Source organism: Fragaria vesca, linkage group LG2 (assembly GCF_000184155.1).
Source record: "Fragaria vesca subsp. vesca linkage group LG2, FraVesHawaii_1.0, whole genome shotgun sequence".
Classification (NCBI taxonomy): Eukaryota; Viridiplantae; Streptophyta; class Magnoliopsida; order Rosales; family Rosaceae; genus Fragaria; species Fragaria vesca.
Genome location: NC_020492.1, coordinates 24,482,062 through 24,502,004, shown reverse-complemented (window position 1 = coordinate 24,502,004; position 19,943 = coordinate 24,482,062). Strand labels below are relative to the sequence as shown.

Sequence of the window (19,943 nt, the reverse complement as noted above, 5' to 3'; positions counted from 1 at the left end):
AGAGAGAGAGAGAGTAGCCGGTCGAAGTATATGGCAAAAAGAATCTAACGGCAGTGGCAATGGTCTGCCGCGGAAATGCCCTACCGGAGAAAAGAAACCCTCGGGTTGTGGTTGTGGGTCAACGAGTCGACGATCCGGGTAGAAAAAAATCTGATCTTCGTGCGTGTAATCGCGCTTGGGGAACCCGACGGCAATGAGGATCTTGCTAAGGTGGTCGATGTTGCAGTCGGCGGTGGTGCGATGGAGGTGGAAGTGGAATCCGCAAGAGTCGAGGTCCTTGTTGGAGATGGGTGCTGACAACGGCGGACTAAGTCTTTCTTTTTTTATTTATTTATTATTATTACCCTAGCTTTACATTTACTCTAGCCTTAAGTGTGTTTACCATATTAATTGTGTTTTCTTTGTCTCAATTTTTTTTTACGGTGTTAATATCGATGTTAGTGTCACGTAGTTGACTGAATTAAATGGATGATTGTGATTGGTGAGTGACTACTAGTTCACTTGAACCATGGTGCACTGAAGAACTTTCGTATTTCTATACCCTTAAATGCAGGATTATATGTTTAGTTCTTGTCTGTGAGTCATTTAATTGGTTTTTATGTTTTGTAGGTCAAGTTGGAGAAAAAGAGAATTTGGAGCTAAAAGTCGAACTGAGGATTGCAAAGGTGTTTTCTATCCCGAGTGATCCAGAAACTGCCCTGCTGTGCATCAACTTTGAGGATTAAACTATACATGCTCACAAGGAATCTGGAGGGGAGCCATACACCGTTGGAAAGCTACGGATGTTAGCTTTCTGAAGAATTTTACGGAAGTGGATTTTCATTTTTCTAGAGCAAGTTATGAATATTTGATTGAACACAGCACGTGGAGGCAGATTTGGACGAATTTTGTGTTTCTTCTCATGATTCCAATTTATGAAGCCTAAGTCCATCAATCTTAATACTACAAGGAAAGAGGCTGAACGTGTCCACATATTTGGAAGGTTACTCTTGCATTGACGATAATAACCTTGTGTTATTTGGAGAGAAGAAAACTATTCCATATTGGACAAAGAGAGTCCGAAAAGCTCAAATCAATTGGGATTTCAAGAGGAATAAAAGTAAAACCCTAAAGGACGTTAAAACAAAACAGAGACGCAACAATATTGGCAGAGAAGAAAAAGAAGAACATAACCTCACCATCGCTCAACCCGAGTTCCTATCTCTTCTATTGTTTCTTCCATGCTATCTTTATTTTTAGTCATGTTTTTTTTGTCTATGGATTTCTAAACTTCTAGCTAGGGCTGAGATGAAGCCCCTAGTATGATTACTCTATTTCTTTAGTTGATTTGCTTTTGAATTCATGGATTGCTATGTTAAATTCTCAATCATTGTTTCAATAGAACTTTTATTCAAAATCTTTGCTCGGGATGAATAAGACCTAGGTTTTGTTTATTAGTTATTTGGTTTGTGTTGTATATAGATATACCGCAAACATAAGCAACGACCTCGTAGACCATTTTTCAGCCACGAAGGGCCCTGCCCCCGACATACTTCCGGTAGACCGACATCCAGACTACCTCGCCATGGTGAAATATCATCCGTACCACATCGGGAAAGTGTTCCTCCAAGCTCCACAAGAAGACACCTTGATAATAGTTATGTGCATTTTGTCCCACATTGGTACCATGTAATAAGAGGGAACATTCTTTAACTATAAAAAAAAGGCTTCCCATATGTAGAAAGGATGGATGCCAATCACTCCATCTTAGAGAGCTCTTGTAACACCAAAGGCATATTGGCCATGATATATAGTGGAATCTTAAGTGGACGTAGCCATGTCCTCTGATGGCATGGTGGACCACTATATGTCCTTGCGTCTCTTGTACATGATTGTCTGTTCCACCGTGATTCTACATAGTCCACGGGATTATGCAGAAACATTTGACGCCGTCTGTGGGAACCAGTACTAAAAGTCTTGTTGCTCTACCAGTAAGCTCATGCAAGGAGGTCAGCCCAAGGTATCCAGTATGCAAGCCTAAGCCATCCGGCCCTACCCATCATGAGGCATTGCTCGGGTCTAACCCATCAGGAGGCAATATGCAGGCCTAAGCCACCAAGGGGATTGGATGACCTGCCTAGGTTTTCTTTATCTTCGGGTTGTCACCAAGGCCAAACGATCACGGCTTGCGACCGGCGCCTCCAGCCATCACCTGGAGATGATTCAACGGGACCCGGAGTTCACGCAATCGCCAAGATAGATTAGTCATGTCGGCCGGGAGCTTCGCCAGTGACGACCCACTCCTCCCGCTGCTCGCTTCGGATTCGTCGAGCTCTTCAGGCGATAGTTCTCGGGCAGGCACCACCGATCGGCCGGTATGGCAATAGAAAGGGCAAGGGGCTCTCTTGTAGGATCACCGGGAGGATTGATGAAGTATTTGTGTCCATCGCATTCAATGATCTACTGAGGTACCGGAGAAGCCATGCGGGAACCCATCACTCACTGGCCGTTTGGTCTAAAGGTCTATGTCAACGAGATGAAAAAAAAACACCAGACTTATATTGGGTATTTACCATGCATCTTGGAGACTCGTATCTCTCGTGAAAAGCATGGATCTCCAAGAGGAATTTTACAAGGATGTGCTATCCGGCCCGTACCCAAAATTGGTCCCTACTGATGGCACCAAATCGAAGCATCTCAAACATAAAATTGAGTTTCCAAAAAGCTCCACCTATGGACAAAGAAAAGAGATTTGACAGAGATTTGAGTGAATGGTTGTGATCAAGGACTAGTTCTTCTCTATAGCTTTGCTTTTTCCATGGCTAGAGCGTTCATGATGAGGACATCTGGGAAAATAAGAGTCTTAAGAAAAAAAAAAAAAAGGTCATGCCCGGGAACTCATATGAGGGGCAGCAACAAGAAGACTTTGTAACTAAAGGAAAAGCAAAAGATAGGCCCCTAGAGAGTTGCTATACGCACCGAGAAGTTGATTTGTACACTATTCCGTAGAGCGCAAGCCACCGGGATCATCCGGACGGGCCTCCGGCCTCCTACTCCCAAAGGAGTTACTCACCAAGCCTTTATCAATTTGACAACCCATTGATTTGACAGGTGGCCCGGTGGGGACAGTTCACAGATCCGATGACCGGAGTTCAAGCCAGAAACAACTATACCCGTTGGTTTCATCAACGAGAGGGAGCTAGAACACCGAAAATCTAGCTTTGAGTTTCTCGCCTTGGTCAGCATGCCCGACAGCTCCGTTATCTTGTTGGTAAATGTCACCGGGAAAACGTGTCTCCTTTCTTGAACACCCCGGGAGCTAGTTGATCTCGCTAACCCAGTTACCGATTGCAGCTAACTGGTCAAGCACTGCCCAGGAGCTAACTTCATGAGGCATGTGTGTGACCTGTTGATCCCATCTTGGTCAGAAAAACAACTCTCTGGTATAATGATGAAGGCTTGATGCCTCACGGTCTAATCCACATGCAGTAGTGGGAAAAATTGGTAATCATCGAGTCTCGGTGGCTTTCGCCAAAAAAAAAAAAAAAGAAGGGGCAGGCCAGAGATACAACACCACGCAACATGATTTTACTCTACGGGATACTAACATAAAAGTCTACACTACCGTACCTCCTCTGTGCACCCATTTGGCAACTATTTTCACAGATAAGTCCCTCATTTGATCGCCTTTTATGAACCTCAAAGCATGCTTCACGTATGCATGATATCTTCTCAGCTTGGATTCTTATCAGCATGCTTACAGAAATATTTGTGATAGGTTCTACTAGCTATCTTTATATGCACGATGTGGTAGTACGTATGTTAATTTGGTACCACGTATTGATAAGATGAGAACACACTGCTCATGCACATGCTGTCACATCCCGACTCTTAAATTTTTACCTTATTTACTAAGTTGGGATTAATAAGAGTTTTGCCGTCTTCGTAAATGAGTTTATAGTTTAAATGGTCCCTAGCGAGGTTGCGGGGGACGATTGTTTCGGAGGATTATTCATAGGAGAAAAATGTGATGACGGTAAAAATGGTAAATTTTAGCTAGTAAAAGGTAATTTTTTAGTAGGGTATTATTTTTGTGGTGTTATTTGTGGAGTTGAGTTGTTAATTGGTGTGGGTATTAGGATGTTGGACCGGTTTGGTGATGGGAGGCCCAAAAATCATTTCTCTTCTCTCTTCTTTTTCTCTTCCACCCGACTCTCTCCCCGAGCCCTCTCCCTATCGGATTTTCTTCTCGCCCGTCCGTCACCGTCTGGCCGCCTGAGACCGCCGCTCCGGTCACATTCAGTCTGTTGTATCCTCCTCTCCATTTCTGGGTAGGTGACCAGACCCCTAGTGCTGCCGATCGGGAAGAAACTCGCCCAAGGGGGCCGCCTGTCTTCTCGCCGAAACTCCCTCCTCCGGCTGCCATAGCCGGAGCTACTTGGCTCGTTTGAAATCCCTCCTCCCGTGCAGTAATCCCTCAAAAGGAGCCACTCCCTCTTGAGCTAGGTAAGGAGAAATGTTGAGTGGAAGTTCTAAGGCTCAATTCTATGTTTTTGTTCAATTGACCTAGTTAGGCTCGGAATTAGTGTTGGTGCTAGTTAGGAAAGTTATAGAGTGGGTTGAGAGGAAGATACTTTTAAAATTTGGTAGGCATTGGAGGTCGCCGGAATAGGCCTCCGACCGCCGCTGCTGTTTAGGGGATTTTCATGGTTTTAAATGTGTATTTTTAAGAGGAGTATAATGATGTGAAGTTTGGAATTTTTGAAGGAGTTTTGGATAGGTTTAGGATTTTTCCAAAGTTTGATATTTTGGCGGTTAATTAGGATAGAATCCGGCAGTTTGATTAAAGTTGTTTAATCTATGGAAGGTAGTAAATAAGGTTGCTGGTTTTGGTGTTGAGGTGTGGACCGTATCGAATTAGGAATATCGAAGTCAGGCAATGATGAGCATGGTTATGACTCACGTTTAAGTTTGTCTATTTTGTATAAATATTGGATTTTTAGTTGGGAAATTAATTATATATTTGGAATAGGACGTGAGGAGACTCGAGCAGAAGAGGTCTCGGATCGACATCAGGCTTAGGCCTAATTTGTGAGTGGACTTTGTTTTAATTTAAAAGCATGTGATGCATTATGTTGTTGATCAGTTATCCTTCTGCTGAGATTTATTATTTTTCAGATATTTGGCAATTTTCATTATTTTTGAGACTTACCGAAATGAGATTTTCAGTAAATATGTATGTGGATATTGTGAGGATAGCATGTATAATAAATGCTAGCTAGCCATACGTGCTTGTTCCGTCATACTGAGGTAAATTCCATTATGACGTGAGCGTTAGACACAGGCGTCTTGGCCCTATATGAAAACTACTTTCTTATATTTTCGTCTAGGATTTCATATAGGGGATCTGCACGTATATACATCCGTCTAGTTCCGTTATAATGAGGGAAAATTTCATTATGGCGCGACGTGAGCGTTAGACGCCAGCGTCGTAGCCTTGTATGAATTTCTATCTTTCTTAATTATTTCATAGAATTCATACAAAGAATCTGACGAATGTAAATACATACATGTATATGTTTATATATAATTTAGCCTGAGAGGCTCTATTTTATTAAATTTTGGAGATTAGCCGGAGCTAGTCATTAAATTGTCAGTGTATGAGTTGAGCGCTTTTGAATTGTCGCATGCAGCATTTTTCTATGGAAATTAAATTGGGAATGCATAATTATTTTTGTTAAATTTGTTTTTGTCCACTCACTCTAATATTTTCGAATGTTTTCCCCTGGGCCCTTCGTTTTATAAATGTCCAGTCTGCAGAGTTTGGGTTGACACTAGTAAGAGGCAAGGCGTAGTTACCCATTTCTCCATCACCTTTCACCAGTAGGTTACCTGTTAACCTACCAGCGTATTTTCTTGCTTCCTTTAGTTTTAGCGGCTCTGATTACCTTGAGGATAACGTATATTAGTTCGGTTGTGTGCTAAATCTTAGATTTAAATTTGGAATATTTAAATGTTGAAGTTTGTTATTTTTAATTGGATATTTATGTGATGGATTGGAAGATGGTTGTATTGTCTTATTGTGGTGGTTGCGATGTGGGGAGCGGGTGGCTCCAGGAGTTGAGGATGGTTTTATGTTGTTATAGGAGTGTTATTTTCGAATTTTTTAGGTTAGGGTTGTCTATTTTCAAGGGAGGTTCTGCCGAATTTTTCAGTAAATTTTCCTTGGAGGTGAACCCCGCAAGACTTACTTCAGGTTTCAGGATAAAATTCGGGGTGGGTCTTGACTCATGCAGTTTATTTCACCATTACATACAACAATATCTTATATGAATTTGTGGAAGTATGCATGCAAGTGATAAGACACTATGGCAATCTGATATGAGTTTGGGGAAGTATGCATGCAGGTTATGGCATACTACTAGTATGACACCAATGAGGCACTCCAAGTTACAATTGGAAAATTTTTGGTGATTATGTTCCACAATTAAAACACGATATCATCGCCATACCATTGTTGTAACTAATACGGGCAGTCCATGATCACTATTGTCCATTCAAATTTGTTTGAGGGAAATGTACATACTCTATATTGATATCTTATTTTGCCTCCCGGACGTTGCAAAGGGAGTTCCAAGTCTTCACGATTGGATTGGAAACACAATCAGGATATGGGAGTCTAAGTCTTCATGATTAGATTGGAAACACCGTTGGGTTATAAGGAGTTCCAAGTCTCCAAGATTGGACTCGGCAAGCTTGCAAGAAAGTATTAAGCAAGAGAGAGATAGGCAATCCATCGAAATTAGCATTCCATCGAGATTGGCATTCCACCAAGATCAGCATTTCACCAAAAGGCGTAAGTTATTGAAATCCCGAGTAACACCGAGAGGGATAGGTAATCGACCGAAAGGTATAAGTTATTGAAAATCCCGAGTAACACCAAGAGGGATATGTAATCCACCGAGAGGCATAAGTTATTGAAATCCCGAGTAACACCAAGCGGGATAGGCATTCCACCGAGATAAGCATTCCATCGAGATAGGCAATCCACCTCGGGTGAGTTTCACCGAGATTATATCATCCCTTTAAAAACGGAGCAAGTGGCTTAATAAACCACAGGCGCCGTTAACACCCCGTCACTCAAGTGGTAACACAGGATATGAAAAAGGCTCGCTACCTTTTTTCGTGGAAAAACGTAACATCCGGATGGTCGTAGAAGGGGAACCAACGGTACCTTGCCATTGGAAACATGCAAACACCTCGCTCGACCGAGTAATTCTCCTCACCCAGCCGAATAATTTTTTAGGCCGGGGGTTGGGAGGGACATTTTTTGTCTTATTGACGAACTTAAAAATCACGATGTATATCAAAAAAAAGTAAGACCCGGAATAAGCAAGTAAAGACAACACCCGAGTAACACCCATGTGTAAAAAGAACAAGACCAATGCATCAAAAGTAGAGAATATCAACAAGCAAGACCCGAGAATCACATTGAGCACTACCCGCCCAAGTACCAAATTCATCGGTAGTATAGCAAATAGAAAGCAACACCGGGGATAACACCTATGTGCCAAAAATGGAAAAACACCCGAGCAAGACTTGGGGGACATAGTGAATCTTGTCACTCCCTTCAAAAAGAGAAGAAAATCGTGAGAAAGGGGAAGAGGGAAATAATTTCGAGTAAGAGAACATTCTTCCTTAGAGAGTTGGGGGGACATGGGGTGTATGCCGTTACTCGGTCGTTACTTATGCTTGACGGCATACCATTTATTTATAACTCTCCAAGTAAAATGGTCCTCTTACTCGGGAGTTGGGGGAACATGTTGTATGTAGATATACCGCAAGCATAAGCAACGACCTCGTAGACCGTTTTCCAGCCACGCAGGGCCCCGCCCCCGACATACTTCCAGTAGACCAACATCCAGGCTACCTCTCCATGGTGAAATATCATCCGTACCACATTGGGAAAGTGTTCCTCCAAGCTCCATAAGAAGACACATTCATAATAGTTAAGTATACTTTGTCCCACATTGGTAACATGTAATAAGAGGGAACATTTCTTAACTATAAAAAGAAGGCTTCCCATATGTAGAAAGGATGGATGCCAATCACTCCATCTTGGAGAGCTCTTGTAATACCAAAGGCATATTGGCCATGATATATAGTGGAATCTTAAGTGGACATAGTCATGTCCTCCGATGGCATGGTGAACCACTATATGTCCTTGTGTCTCTTGTACATGATTGTCTGTTCCACCGTGATTCTACGTAGTCCTCGGGATTATGCAGAAACAGTTTAAAAACATGAGGCTTGATCGAGAGTAGATGTTTTCTAGGGTTCCAAAAGATTATTTTAATCTTGTGATTAGAGAGTTGTAAGTTAAGAATACAAGTGCTTGATCATAGTCGATATTCTTGTTTACATGATTTCCTAATTCTTTTGTGCTTAATGGAGTCGAACATGTTTTACTTAAACTTGATCATAACATGAAGTAGATTATAGTTTGACTACTTAAGTTCTATACGGGATTAATAAGTTAAAATTCATTGTTTAGAAGAACTTTGGCATATGTCCGGGATCAATAAGGCTTATGTACGGAAATTTTTAGCATGCAATCTAGGGACTTCAATTGTTATCAACTAGAGAGGAGGCCAGGGTAGAAGTATTAGGTGGTGGATTCAATGCTTTAGCATCTTCATAATCTATGTTTCAACTCTTAGAAATTTCATTGTTCTCTTGTCTTTAATTTCAGTTTTATTACTTTAGTTTTATGTTTTCATTCATCAACATCATAAAATCAGTGTGTTTATTTCATTAGGTGTAGTATAATTGACATAGTAAATTGTTTTAATCAATCCATGGAGGGAACGACCTCGTGCTTACACTTTTTATTCTATAATTGGTTCGTGCACTTACGAGTACTATATTAAAACAAACAACACCACACAAAGAAAATTAATTGAAAAGGGAAAACATATTTGATTCTATGTGCAAATTCATGTGATTGTGGGTCCACAATCGAATTGGTCCAGACTAATCGTTGGGATGAGAATTAACCCACCTATTACCCCGGTCATGTGTGTCCCATGTAGGACCTACGTCTAGCCCAATCTAATTCATCATGAGTGGAAGCTGTTTTTGGTCCAATCTTTTATCCAACCCATTTTTCACCTCATTGGTGCATGTGCTCTAATTATGTGTAGGGAGCTCCATAAGCATTATGATTAAGTTATATAAGTGTTTCAATTCTCTTTTTGTTTGACTTAGCAATGTCATTGGTTACTTGTTTTTTTAGGTGCATAGCTAATATCCATGACTGCCTTACTTAGAATTCTAGGTTCAGGTATTGGGAATTTGTCGATAGCTCGATCTTGACGGGCCCTTCATAGGATGAACTATTGTGTAATGTTTGACCTCTTTAATTTATACCTTTTAAATGGATCGATAAATCTCACAAAAATCTCATAATTCTCATCTTGTTATAGGATAACTTACTTTGTGTGCCTTGGTCTAATTAGGAATAGGAATTACAATTTCATGTAGTGATAGGTTTACCAGATAGAATATGATTATATTTCCTTCTACGTACCTAAAACGTATTATGTAATCCTCTATATAATGGAAGCTCCTATCAATGAGTAAAAGATAGTTCTTCAATCTACTTGGTTGTCTCTTTACTTTTAGTGTTTCTCCTTCAACACGTTATTAGCACGCTCTTGAGCTGATAGCAACCACCACTCAAAAAATTCTAGTCCTTATTTAAATTTTTCCGGCGACCGAGCCCTAAAATTAGGCTTCTAGCCCTCGACCTTTGTCCCCGAATCCGCCTCCTGGCCACCGATTTTGGACATCGACCCCCTGGTCTTAACTTTTAGATAAACATGTATTTGAGGTAAAGTTTTCAGGTTATTTCATTTCAACTTGAATAACTAAGGGAGATTTTCTCTCCTTTTATCCTACTCTTGCTTGTTTGTTTGTAGGTACTATATAGCGTGATAAGATTTCACGACTATTGATTGTAAGTACGTAATCATCGCGATGAATTTTTAGTTGGTGATAAAGCAAGTTCACAACCACATATCATATTAACATGATAATGAAACTTCACGTAAGGACATTGTTGGTGATAAAGTACTTACATAACAAAACATTGAATTAAGTGCCCATAATGCATCTTTGACTTGACTTAAATGCTCGGAATTAGTAGTCTTACATCGATACTAATCAATTTTCTTTTTGAGTTGGCTATCAACCTATTTGTTAGAAATTTAACATCATGGATTCACAAGGAATGTCATATATGGGTTTCCGATGTGAAACTTTCATTAGAAAGTGTTACAGCACAATTATAGACCTCAAGGCTATGAAGCCTAAATACCGAGATTAAAGTCTCCAGTGCTCATATGATTGAGGCGTCACATCAACCAATGCCTTTAACATAAATATGTGCAAAAAGTAAAACCCCGAAGTACCGTGGGAAGTATTTATGGAGCGTTTCTTCAAATGTCCACAACTCTACTCGTTGAGTTACTAGTCAAGTGGCAAAGAGTCCATTTATTCGACTACCATGATTTTCAACAAAGCAATGTTAAGCTTTCATGCAAGATTAAATTTACACGACACAGAAAAATCATGATCCAAATGCCCCTAAAGAATAAGGGAATGGATGTATTTAACTTGCGCACATGGGAAAGTCTTCCAGTGTGTGGTGAAGGCAACGTGGGTCATGGCACAAAGCCCGAGAGGTCGTGCCAATGTGTAGACATGAGGCGGAGGCAAAGTCGGTCATAGTAATTAATGAACCTTGTTATCGTTGTAGATCGACAAAGCACTAATTCAGAAAATTGCTATGAAGTACTTTCATGAGCATCACAAAGGAAATCGAAATAGCTATGATATAGCAATTTCATGAGCATTGACAAGTAATGGTTATGAACTTATGATAAAGGAATTACATGATCCTACTAAAGACCTTGATATAATCGTTGGTACAATTTCGAAAAATTTCAAAGAAATGAAAATTTTCGAGTTTTGTTATTTATATATGGTTTGAATCCATAAATAACGAAGTATAGAATCACATCATCCCTAGAATATGACATGGCATGTTATTATCTGAAGTACAAGATCTTAATACATTTTCAATCCGAAGCGCGGGATTGAACTGAGATCGTCAATCCCTTGGGATGTGACACACGACATTGTTGAGTCCTCTTGGAGGATTGCAACATAACATTCAATATGAAATATTGGATTTGTAAGTCTTCAATACTTATAGCGGATTTTTCCATCATCAACTATCACTAGACTCGTCCAAGCTCAATGTGATGTCGTGGATCGTAGGAAATTAAAAAGATAGTGGTATCAAGTGTGTCTTTCATATTTGTATAGCACTCCGTGAAATGTTCTATTCGTTTGAGAAACCTATTTTAATCAAAAAGATTGTGAATCTATTTTTCCTTTTTTGGCCTAGACCTTTCACAAGATCAAAGTGTCAATTGCATCACAGGTTACCCTTTTCAATTTAACCCAATAACCAAAGTGAAACAGTCAACTCAGAAAAGAAAAACCTTGAAAGGCAAAGGAAAAGAAAAAGAAAGAAGTACGACGACAAGAGTTTGGTAATGAGCATGAAGTGCCTAACAATACATGACAGGAGTACAAGAATATATGGTGCAGAGGATCATGGGAAAAGGATCCAATAGGTTCAGCTGTCTGCTATATGCTCCTATTCTTTTCTCTCAAAGTATTGGTCCAATTCTTATCTTATTAATCACGTTTCTACTAAACAATTTCTTGGCCAATAGGTCTAATTGAATATGGTTAGCCTATTCACAGTAAGGAAAAATATGCTGTAATGCAGTCATGTACTCCCTAAGTAATGTTGTGATCGATGATAGACTTGAGCAACACTTCGATTAGATAAAATCAAGCATCATTTGCATTACAAGGAATACAGATTATATACCACCTTTTCATCTCTTCTGAAAATTAAAGGCTTTGATTGAAAAAGCAAAGACGGATCCAAAGAGCACTGAAATAGCTACAAGCACTATCGCAACAACATTGAGAAAGTCTTCTCTGTACCCAAAATAACTCCTGGTAAAAGCTTCCACGGTTTCGCCGGAATCAAGCCTGTCCTCAATGCCTGCGAACTGTGAACCAATCAATCCGTACAAGCTCCAAGAGACCGGGCATGACCAGTAGAACCATCTCCACCATATTGGAATTCTCTGTCACCAAGAAACAACAAGTTTGTGAACTGTGATTCATAGGTTGATGTGTTAAGTGAACATATTAGCGTGCATAATGATCATCTGCCACACGTAATACTTAGTTACTTACTGATTTGGGAATGATATATCCTGAAAAAACGTTCCACAGTGGGTTCAATGCCGTGGAAACTACAGCGGAAACGGCAAGGTTGGGAGTGATGACCACACTCATCATGCCATACAGAGTATAGTATAGGTAAGTGAAGAACATGAAGAATAGTTGCCAAAAGAACTTGCTGACCGTCCACTCAAATCCGATCATGCTGTACACTATAACCACATATATGATGGCTTGGATCAAAGTGTATGGGAGCTCAACGCCAAGCTGGTAAGGCGAATGGAAATTGGTGAGATACCAAAGTGAAAGTACAAAACAGTATGTGGGTTGCTTCCATGCATGATGCATGTTCATCAACTCAATGTTCAAGTGCGTACATAAATTGGTGGCTTGGATTCATTAAGCATTTTTACAATGTGACATACCTGTCCTAAGGCATACGGCAAGGCAGAGTACATTCCGGCAGCTCTTTCTCTATAAAAGACTATTCGCTCAATGCCTACAACTGGCTGCACTGTTGAGGCATTTCGTGGCCCAATGAACAGAACAGCAGAATACATAGCACCCATTGCGTTAAAAAGATCTTGCTTCTTTTGCCTGCATTCCATAGGGACGTTAAACCAGGATATAGAATTAGACTTCTATTTTCAGCAGCATTTTAAGGACTAATCACAAGAATGTATTGCCTATTTTTCAGTGCATGTACCTTCTGGAACCAAGACCCCAGAATAATGTCCCGGATACTAAAGCTATCAATGTTGTGGAAAGAAGTCTAACTGCACTGTATGGCGGGTTTCTCCAGTAAGACAAATGTTGCTTCCACAGGCACGCTTTGCACTGGGTATAAAAAGATTGCGAGTATTTTGTTGGGAAGTACAGGTCTTTTGAATTTTGTGGAGGCGTACTTAGTTCGTTGATCAAGGCCTTGTTTCTCCTAAACATTCACATAGTTAGCTGATAAACATTAGTGTTTCCTTATTGTACTAAAATATAATGGATGTTTGATCTACCTGTATGCTTCCGATTCCTTGTATATGTCTGTGAAATTAATCCCCAGAGCAGCTTCTTGGACTGCAGAAGTAACCTCCAACATCCAAGTTGCAGGATTGTAACCATTCTTCATCTTAGAAACCCCGCTAATTCCCTTTAGTGGAACATGAGAATATATATTAAGTAAAAAGTTTGAGTTTAAGATATCACAGACAGATGATTTCCTGTATTCAGAAGCCTAACCTCAAAGTATTTGATCAAGTCAGAAGAATGGTAGCCTAAGGGGCCAACATATATTGCCTCACCACCCCATTTCAGAAGGAACATCTGCAATTAATGGAGTTCAAACTTCTTAGTCCTTTTAACATTAAAACGTACGCACATTGTGAAATCCTAAAGCCTATAAAGGGTTCAAACCTCATCAAAAGCATCAACTATATCAATACTTGGCTGATGGATGGTGCAGACAACAGTTCTTCCGGTGTCCACTGTATTCCTCACTGTTCTCATTACAATTGCTGCTGCCCTGGCATCAAGGCCAGAGGTAGGCTCATCCATGAATACTATGGATGGATTGGCAACAAGCTCCACTGCAATCGTGAGCCTTTTACGCTGCTCAAGTTGAAAGACCATACCTCCAGCAATCCAACAAGTGCATCTCGTTATCGGGGTCAGTTCCCACAAGTTTCCATGAACTTCCCNCAATAACATCTGCAAAACCAATGTGCAAATTTTATGGTCAAAGACTTTANGAACATATCATGGAAGTTGATGGTTGTTGTATGCATTTTTGATTTAGTTCTAGCATTTGCTTCAAGATCTGACCCCCAACAAAAGCAAAAGTAAGGTGAAAGAACCTACCTTTACTGGTTTAGGGAATCAACCTCAGGGGACAACCGAAGACCATGCAGAAAAAACCAAGGACTCATAAACCGTAACATGTGGAGAGTGTATATCTGTTTGCTCACAATATCCTGATATGCGAGCAAAGGTTTCTTGGTTTTTTGGATATCCAGAAATGGTAATGTTTCCTTCAGTATATCCACCGGTTTTCCTTCCTGCCAGAACATCCATTAAAGTAGTCTTTCCAGCTCCACTGACACCCATTAAAGCTGTTAGGACCCCAGGCCTGAAAGAACCACTCACACCCTTCAGAAGTTCTAGTCGATCCTCAGTAATGCCTTGAGCTTTCATTTCCTGCATGCATGTATAGGAAACAGTTTATAATCCTGCAATAATATTGTTGTTACAACTTACAACATAACAATTGAAACCTGGTATAAGTATTTGTCTTATTTATGTGATGCTATATTTATAACAATTCAAGTTGCTCAGTGATTCCTTGAGCTTTCATTTCCTGCATGCATATATGTATAGGAAACAGTTTATAATCCTGCAATAATATTGTTGTTACAACATAACAATTGAAACCTGGTATATTAGTATTTTGTGTCATATTTACGTGATGCTATATTTATATATAGCAAGTTATCTATCAACAATTCAAGCTGCTCATAGTAAATAATGCAAAAAACTAAAAATTCTAGCTGCTTATCAGTAGAAATGACCAAACATTATACCAGTGGCATGTCAATTGCATATCTGATTTCAGAAAATGTGATCGAGAGTGGTTGGAAAGGAAGAATCATTCCTCGCTGCTTGAAGGAACGATTGGCTGACATGTTCTCTAGAACTTCTTTCCCTACTCCTGCATTGTTACACCATAGAAACTTGAGTGACCCTGGACATCCACAAGGTAGAGACGAACATAAAATGAGCTTGAATTATGAATCCACCTGTAGAGTTCTTTCTTGTTGCCGATAGCTCAATGCTCTCTCCAGTTTTCACAGCGTGTTTCATTGCCCAGACATCTTTAGACAATACTGCCTGAGGCTTATCAAGTGCTGCATGATTTGAGTTGATTGTGAGAATGTTAATTACTTCTGTTCCAAGAAATAGATAACGACTGAGTGGCTACTTACGTTCGAGAAGCTGAAGTGCCAGAGTGTACAGGAAGTTGAACATAACAACAAATCCAATTAAAGCTACTACACCAATCCAGTACCAACTTGCTTCTGGTGATACCCCTCGAGCCTTTAAGACCATAACTCCCAACGATTCTGTTGAGTTGGGGGGAACCTACAATAGCATATACTAGTTAGCTAAATTACCAGATTTTTCTAACCTCATCTTGTTCTTGCCTTAATTTTGATTTGAAAAATGATGCTTACACGTCTCCAACTCTTTCCAAAAAATTCATTGACAGCCATTGCATTCATTCCATACGTCATCGGTGAGAGCCAATATCCCCACAGCAACCAATTCTTCATCTCCTCTGGAGCACAAAGAGTCATTTTATTAACATCAATATTTATATTAACTGAAAGGAAAAAAAATTAAACTATAAATAACTACACTGGTTGAATCTTATGAATGATTCACCTCGTGATAACAAAAAGCCACCCAGAACAAAACCGCATAGTAAGGCAACAGATCCCAATGTGTATGCAACCATCATGTCCCTTCCTAATGCGCCTATCAAACGGAACAGTCCAGTTGCCATCTGGCTAATGCATACGAGTAAAAGGAACTGCTTGCAGAATCTGTAGTTACAAGTTTTCAGCAAAATCCATAAGAGATGATTCTGACCCAAAAATTCGACATATAATTTCTAGAATATTTTTACTTTTCACCTTTCAATGCTTGGATCATAACCAATACCGTAGTAAGTGATGGCCATCCAAATGGAAACTTCCACAAAGGTCATGGGGATTCTTATAATCATGGTTGGTAAAGAGTCTGCCCAAGCAGGATAGAAAAGCAGGTCTCTTTGCTTGAAAAACACAGGAAGTTTCATGATCGTCATAGCAAGCTCTGAGAATCCATTGAACATAATCACCACCATTGTGAAGAACATAGCTCCCATATATATGCCACCATCATCTACAGTATCCCGGTGCATCTCAGTCCGTAGGAATAGTGTCATTGTCACAAAAGCAGTTATAAGGAACTGAAAGCAAAACCAATATAAGTTTTAAAGTGAATGATATTGTAGGTTGAAAATGTATGTTCACTTCTCATCAGTGCTTAATTAAAGCTTTTCAATGATGAAATTTCTTACCATTGTCATTCTGGTAATGTAGACAATCGAGTTCCTCTTCATAAGCAAATAATGTCTAGACATACAAGCTTTAAAAAGTTCGTTCTTGCTAACACCATACTTCTCAGTAGTCAAAGACGCAGGGTTTCCTCGAGACTTGTCAAAAGGTCTAGTAAGCTCAACACCGAGTTTTTGACCAATGTGAAATGACTGCAATGCTTCAGAAAATTCCTTGGACGTGACAAAGCTATAAGGCTTATCTTTATTGCTCCAATATTGCTCCTGATCTTTCCACGATGTCACCTGTTATAGAACCAAAATAAATCAGTTCAATCTCTCTTGTGAAAACAATGAAATTAATTTTAGGATATAAGCCTAAGTGACCTACTTCTTGGAGGAAATCAGCGACTCCTTTCCTCTCGGGACATTGGAAGCCTATGTACTGGAAGAACTCAAGCACATTTTCACGAGGACCTTGATACACAATATGCCCATCTGAGAGGAGAATTATATCATCAAAGAGATCATAAGTTTCTGGTGCGGGCTGCAGGAGAGAGATTACAGCAGTTCCATTGAGAATGTGAATGGACTGTCTCAATGAATTTACTATCTGAAATGTTGTTGAACTGTCCAAGCCAGTTGATATCTCATCCATAAAAAGTGCTCTTTGCTGGCCCAACAAGCATTTCCCCTGAGCATTTTATTAGAAGTATATCAGCTTAATCATCTAATCAAGTATGTTGTTTAAATCATAGAGTAAGAGAACTGTGGCACAATTTCGGGTCTGGTTCAAGTTCAATCTACAAGTTCTAATGTTCTATGCTCTACCTGTGGTGAGTCGCTTTCTTTGGCCACCAGATATGCCTCGTCTCATTTGATCGCCTACCATGGTGTCAGCGCAAACTTCAAGTCCCAAAACCTGCAGATTATCAGCAATAACATATATTAGCTCAACATTTGCAAATTCTCTAAGCATATAAATAGGAAGGATATAAAAGTTGTATGTATCTTTATATGCAAGGCATTTACTCAGATGAGCAGTAGGTACCTTGAGTATATAATCAGTAATCACAGTGGTTTCCTGTCCTTCCAGTGCTGCTGCCTGCAAAATATAAGAGCCATTGAAATGAAAATGCTCCTTTAGAGAAACATGATGATATAAATAAAACATAGCCGAAACTTGTATAAATTATCTAAATCTTTCTTGTTCTAATATACCTTCATGTAGACATCAAGATCTGAATCTGGCAGAATATTTGCAGCCTTTTCCCTTCTTAATAGTTCTACTAACATTTCTGGAAATTTCACAAAAGCAAATTAACTCGATCAGATTAAGAATTTTCTGCAGACGAGATTAGTATAAAAGTCCAACTTTCAGGTAATTGTAACCAACCATAACGTGGTCCGACCCCTTGACATCTTGCTGAAAAAGCCAGAGTTTCTCTAACAGTCAACTCTGGTATGTGAATATCATATTGACTAATGTAAGCTGCTGTCCTCTGTGGTACAAATTCATCCATACCGAGTCCATTGTATGTAACTCTTCCCGATCTCTATGTTATTATGAGAAATGATACCAAATCACAAGGTGAAAACACTAGGATATAGCCTACTAATAGTCTAATATTATGTGTTATAGGAACACTTACTTTAAGATCTTTACCAAGCTTTCCAGCCAATGCCAGTAGCAATGTGGTTTTTCCGGAGCCTGGAGGACCTAAAAGCAGTGTCATTCTGCAGAAACCAGACCACTAATATGAGAAAAGGTTTGGAGAATGCTCCATGTTGATGAACTTGCATCAGCATTGTCTAATTACCTTCTTGGCTTGATTATTCCACTTACACCATGTAAGATTGGCAATGGTTTCTTTCTACTAGGAAGAAGATGAATGCAGTTCAAGAGCCCCTACAGAGAGAAAACAGGGATAACAGATTGTGATGAACTAGGAAAAGATATCTGAGCAACTTATAGAAGCAAGACCCCATCACTAAACATGCACATGAAGCAATTAGATACCTCTAACATATTAATGGAGAAGTTGAACATCGTAGGTAGTGCCCTGCTTCCTACATAAGCTTCTGCTTCAACATTCAAATGCTCAAACTGCACTTCAGTTGTTGGAAATTCAAGTCCAACTCTGAGTTTAGAATAGTTTGAATTCAAACGAACAACAAGAGAGTTAAATTCTTCATACACATGTAGACACAATTTTTTTTTCATATTTATTTGTTTTATGAAGTAAGCCATTGATGATTACTTGCCTATTCATGCGGTCCCTGAGCTTGAACAGGAACTTCTCATTATCTTCCTCTGCAATCTTCACTAACCTCTCCAACAAATTCTTCCTCTCTAGTAACCCAAGATACTTGACATCAATTTCTCTGGCTTTACCCTCCTCCTGATCAGCGAGTATACTTCTCCTTATGCGTAAGAAGGTAGGCAATCTCTCAATAGCAGCCCAATTGAGAGATTCTTCATCATCTTCTTCACGAAAAGACTTGGAGAAAGCTTCCATTGAAGTATCCTCGTTTCTCCACATGTCAAAACTGCTCAACCATACTTGCACTACTACTCGTATTGTACCCCTGCAACCTTCACTGGTCTACACATTCTTCATAACAAACCAAAAACCCACCAAGCTCTTCTGTAACTTTCATCCAAGAAAGTAGCATTCCATGGATATTAGTGCTGAAAGCAAGTCGTTATAAAATTGAGGGAGTCTGATATAAACGAAAACTGTTATCAGACTTTAATTTATATGCATACATACACAGATTTTGTAGTGTACAACTGCTCATTGTGCCCACTTGCAGCCATGAAACATAACATATGAACAAGGAAAGCTGCATCCCATTAATTTTATAGCTGAAGCAAGTCATTATTAACTGAAATATTGAGCGGAAAGTCCTCGTGTTTTTTAAATAAACTAAGAACTCCTGTGGTAATAGAAATAACTCAAATAAGCAACTAGCAGTTCTATATGAACCAGCTAAAGCCTATTAGCATACCAACTAAGACAATTAGACAGATACTTACATGGTTACATACTTACATTGATGATCTGATGACATGCGTGGTAGCTGGTGGATGATCTAAGAATTTTTCTTCACACGTAAGTCCGGTAAGATGCAGGGGTTAAAAACAAATTTCTTTTACTTGTCTGAAAAACACCTTTTGCTCACCTTGTGATCACACAAGTTGGTGATACAATAATGCCCCATAGAGATACGTTTTACCTCAAAACTGGTGTCGAGGTAGTATTCATTTACATGATATCGATCCAATCGGATGCCAATTTCAAATCTCTTTGATTTCCCAAGATCAAAAGAATAAACTAGGGATAAAACATCACTAAAGACAAGACAGTTCATGTTAACATGGCAGTAGTATCGTTGACTATGTCATAAGATCAATGTTTAAGGAGAATAACATATCAATGACAGGGGAGCAGTACTACTAAATTGCATTAGCATGCATTAACAAAAAAAATTAATCATTAAATTAGCGACTGAGATACTGTTCAGTCAGACAAAAAAAAAT

At 39.5% G+C, this 19,943-nt stretch overlaps 1 pseudogene across 1 annotated transcript; it reads right to left on the bottom strand.

The window, feature by feature from the left end:
* Positions 1-11,733: 11,733 nt before the first annotated feature.
* Positions 11,734-19,774, bottom strand: LOC101305636 (annotated as a pseudogene). Its single transcript, XR_184163.1, has 25 exons — positions 19,586-19,774; positions 18,665-19,005; positions 18,420-18,540; positions 18,220-18,308; positions 18,052-18,136; positions 17,796-17,955; positions 17,621-17,697; positions 17,451-17,504; positions 17,231-17,321; positions 16,791-17,093; positions 16,424-16,705; positions 15,996-16,312; positions 15,745-15,905; positions 15,534-15,637; positions 15,285-15,441; positions 15,088-15,206; positions 14,883-15,017; positions 14,164-14,499; positions 13,720-14,013; positions 13,546-13,629; positions 13,323-13,456; positions 13,019-13,246; positions 12,738-12,909; positions 12,325-12,579; positions 11,734-12,212 (listed from the first exon to the last, which is right to left on the bottom strand). The product of XR_184163.1 is annotated as a pleiotropic drug resistance protein 1-like (transcript).
* Between the last annotated feature and the right edge of the window lie 169 nt (positions 19,775-19,943).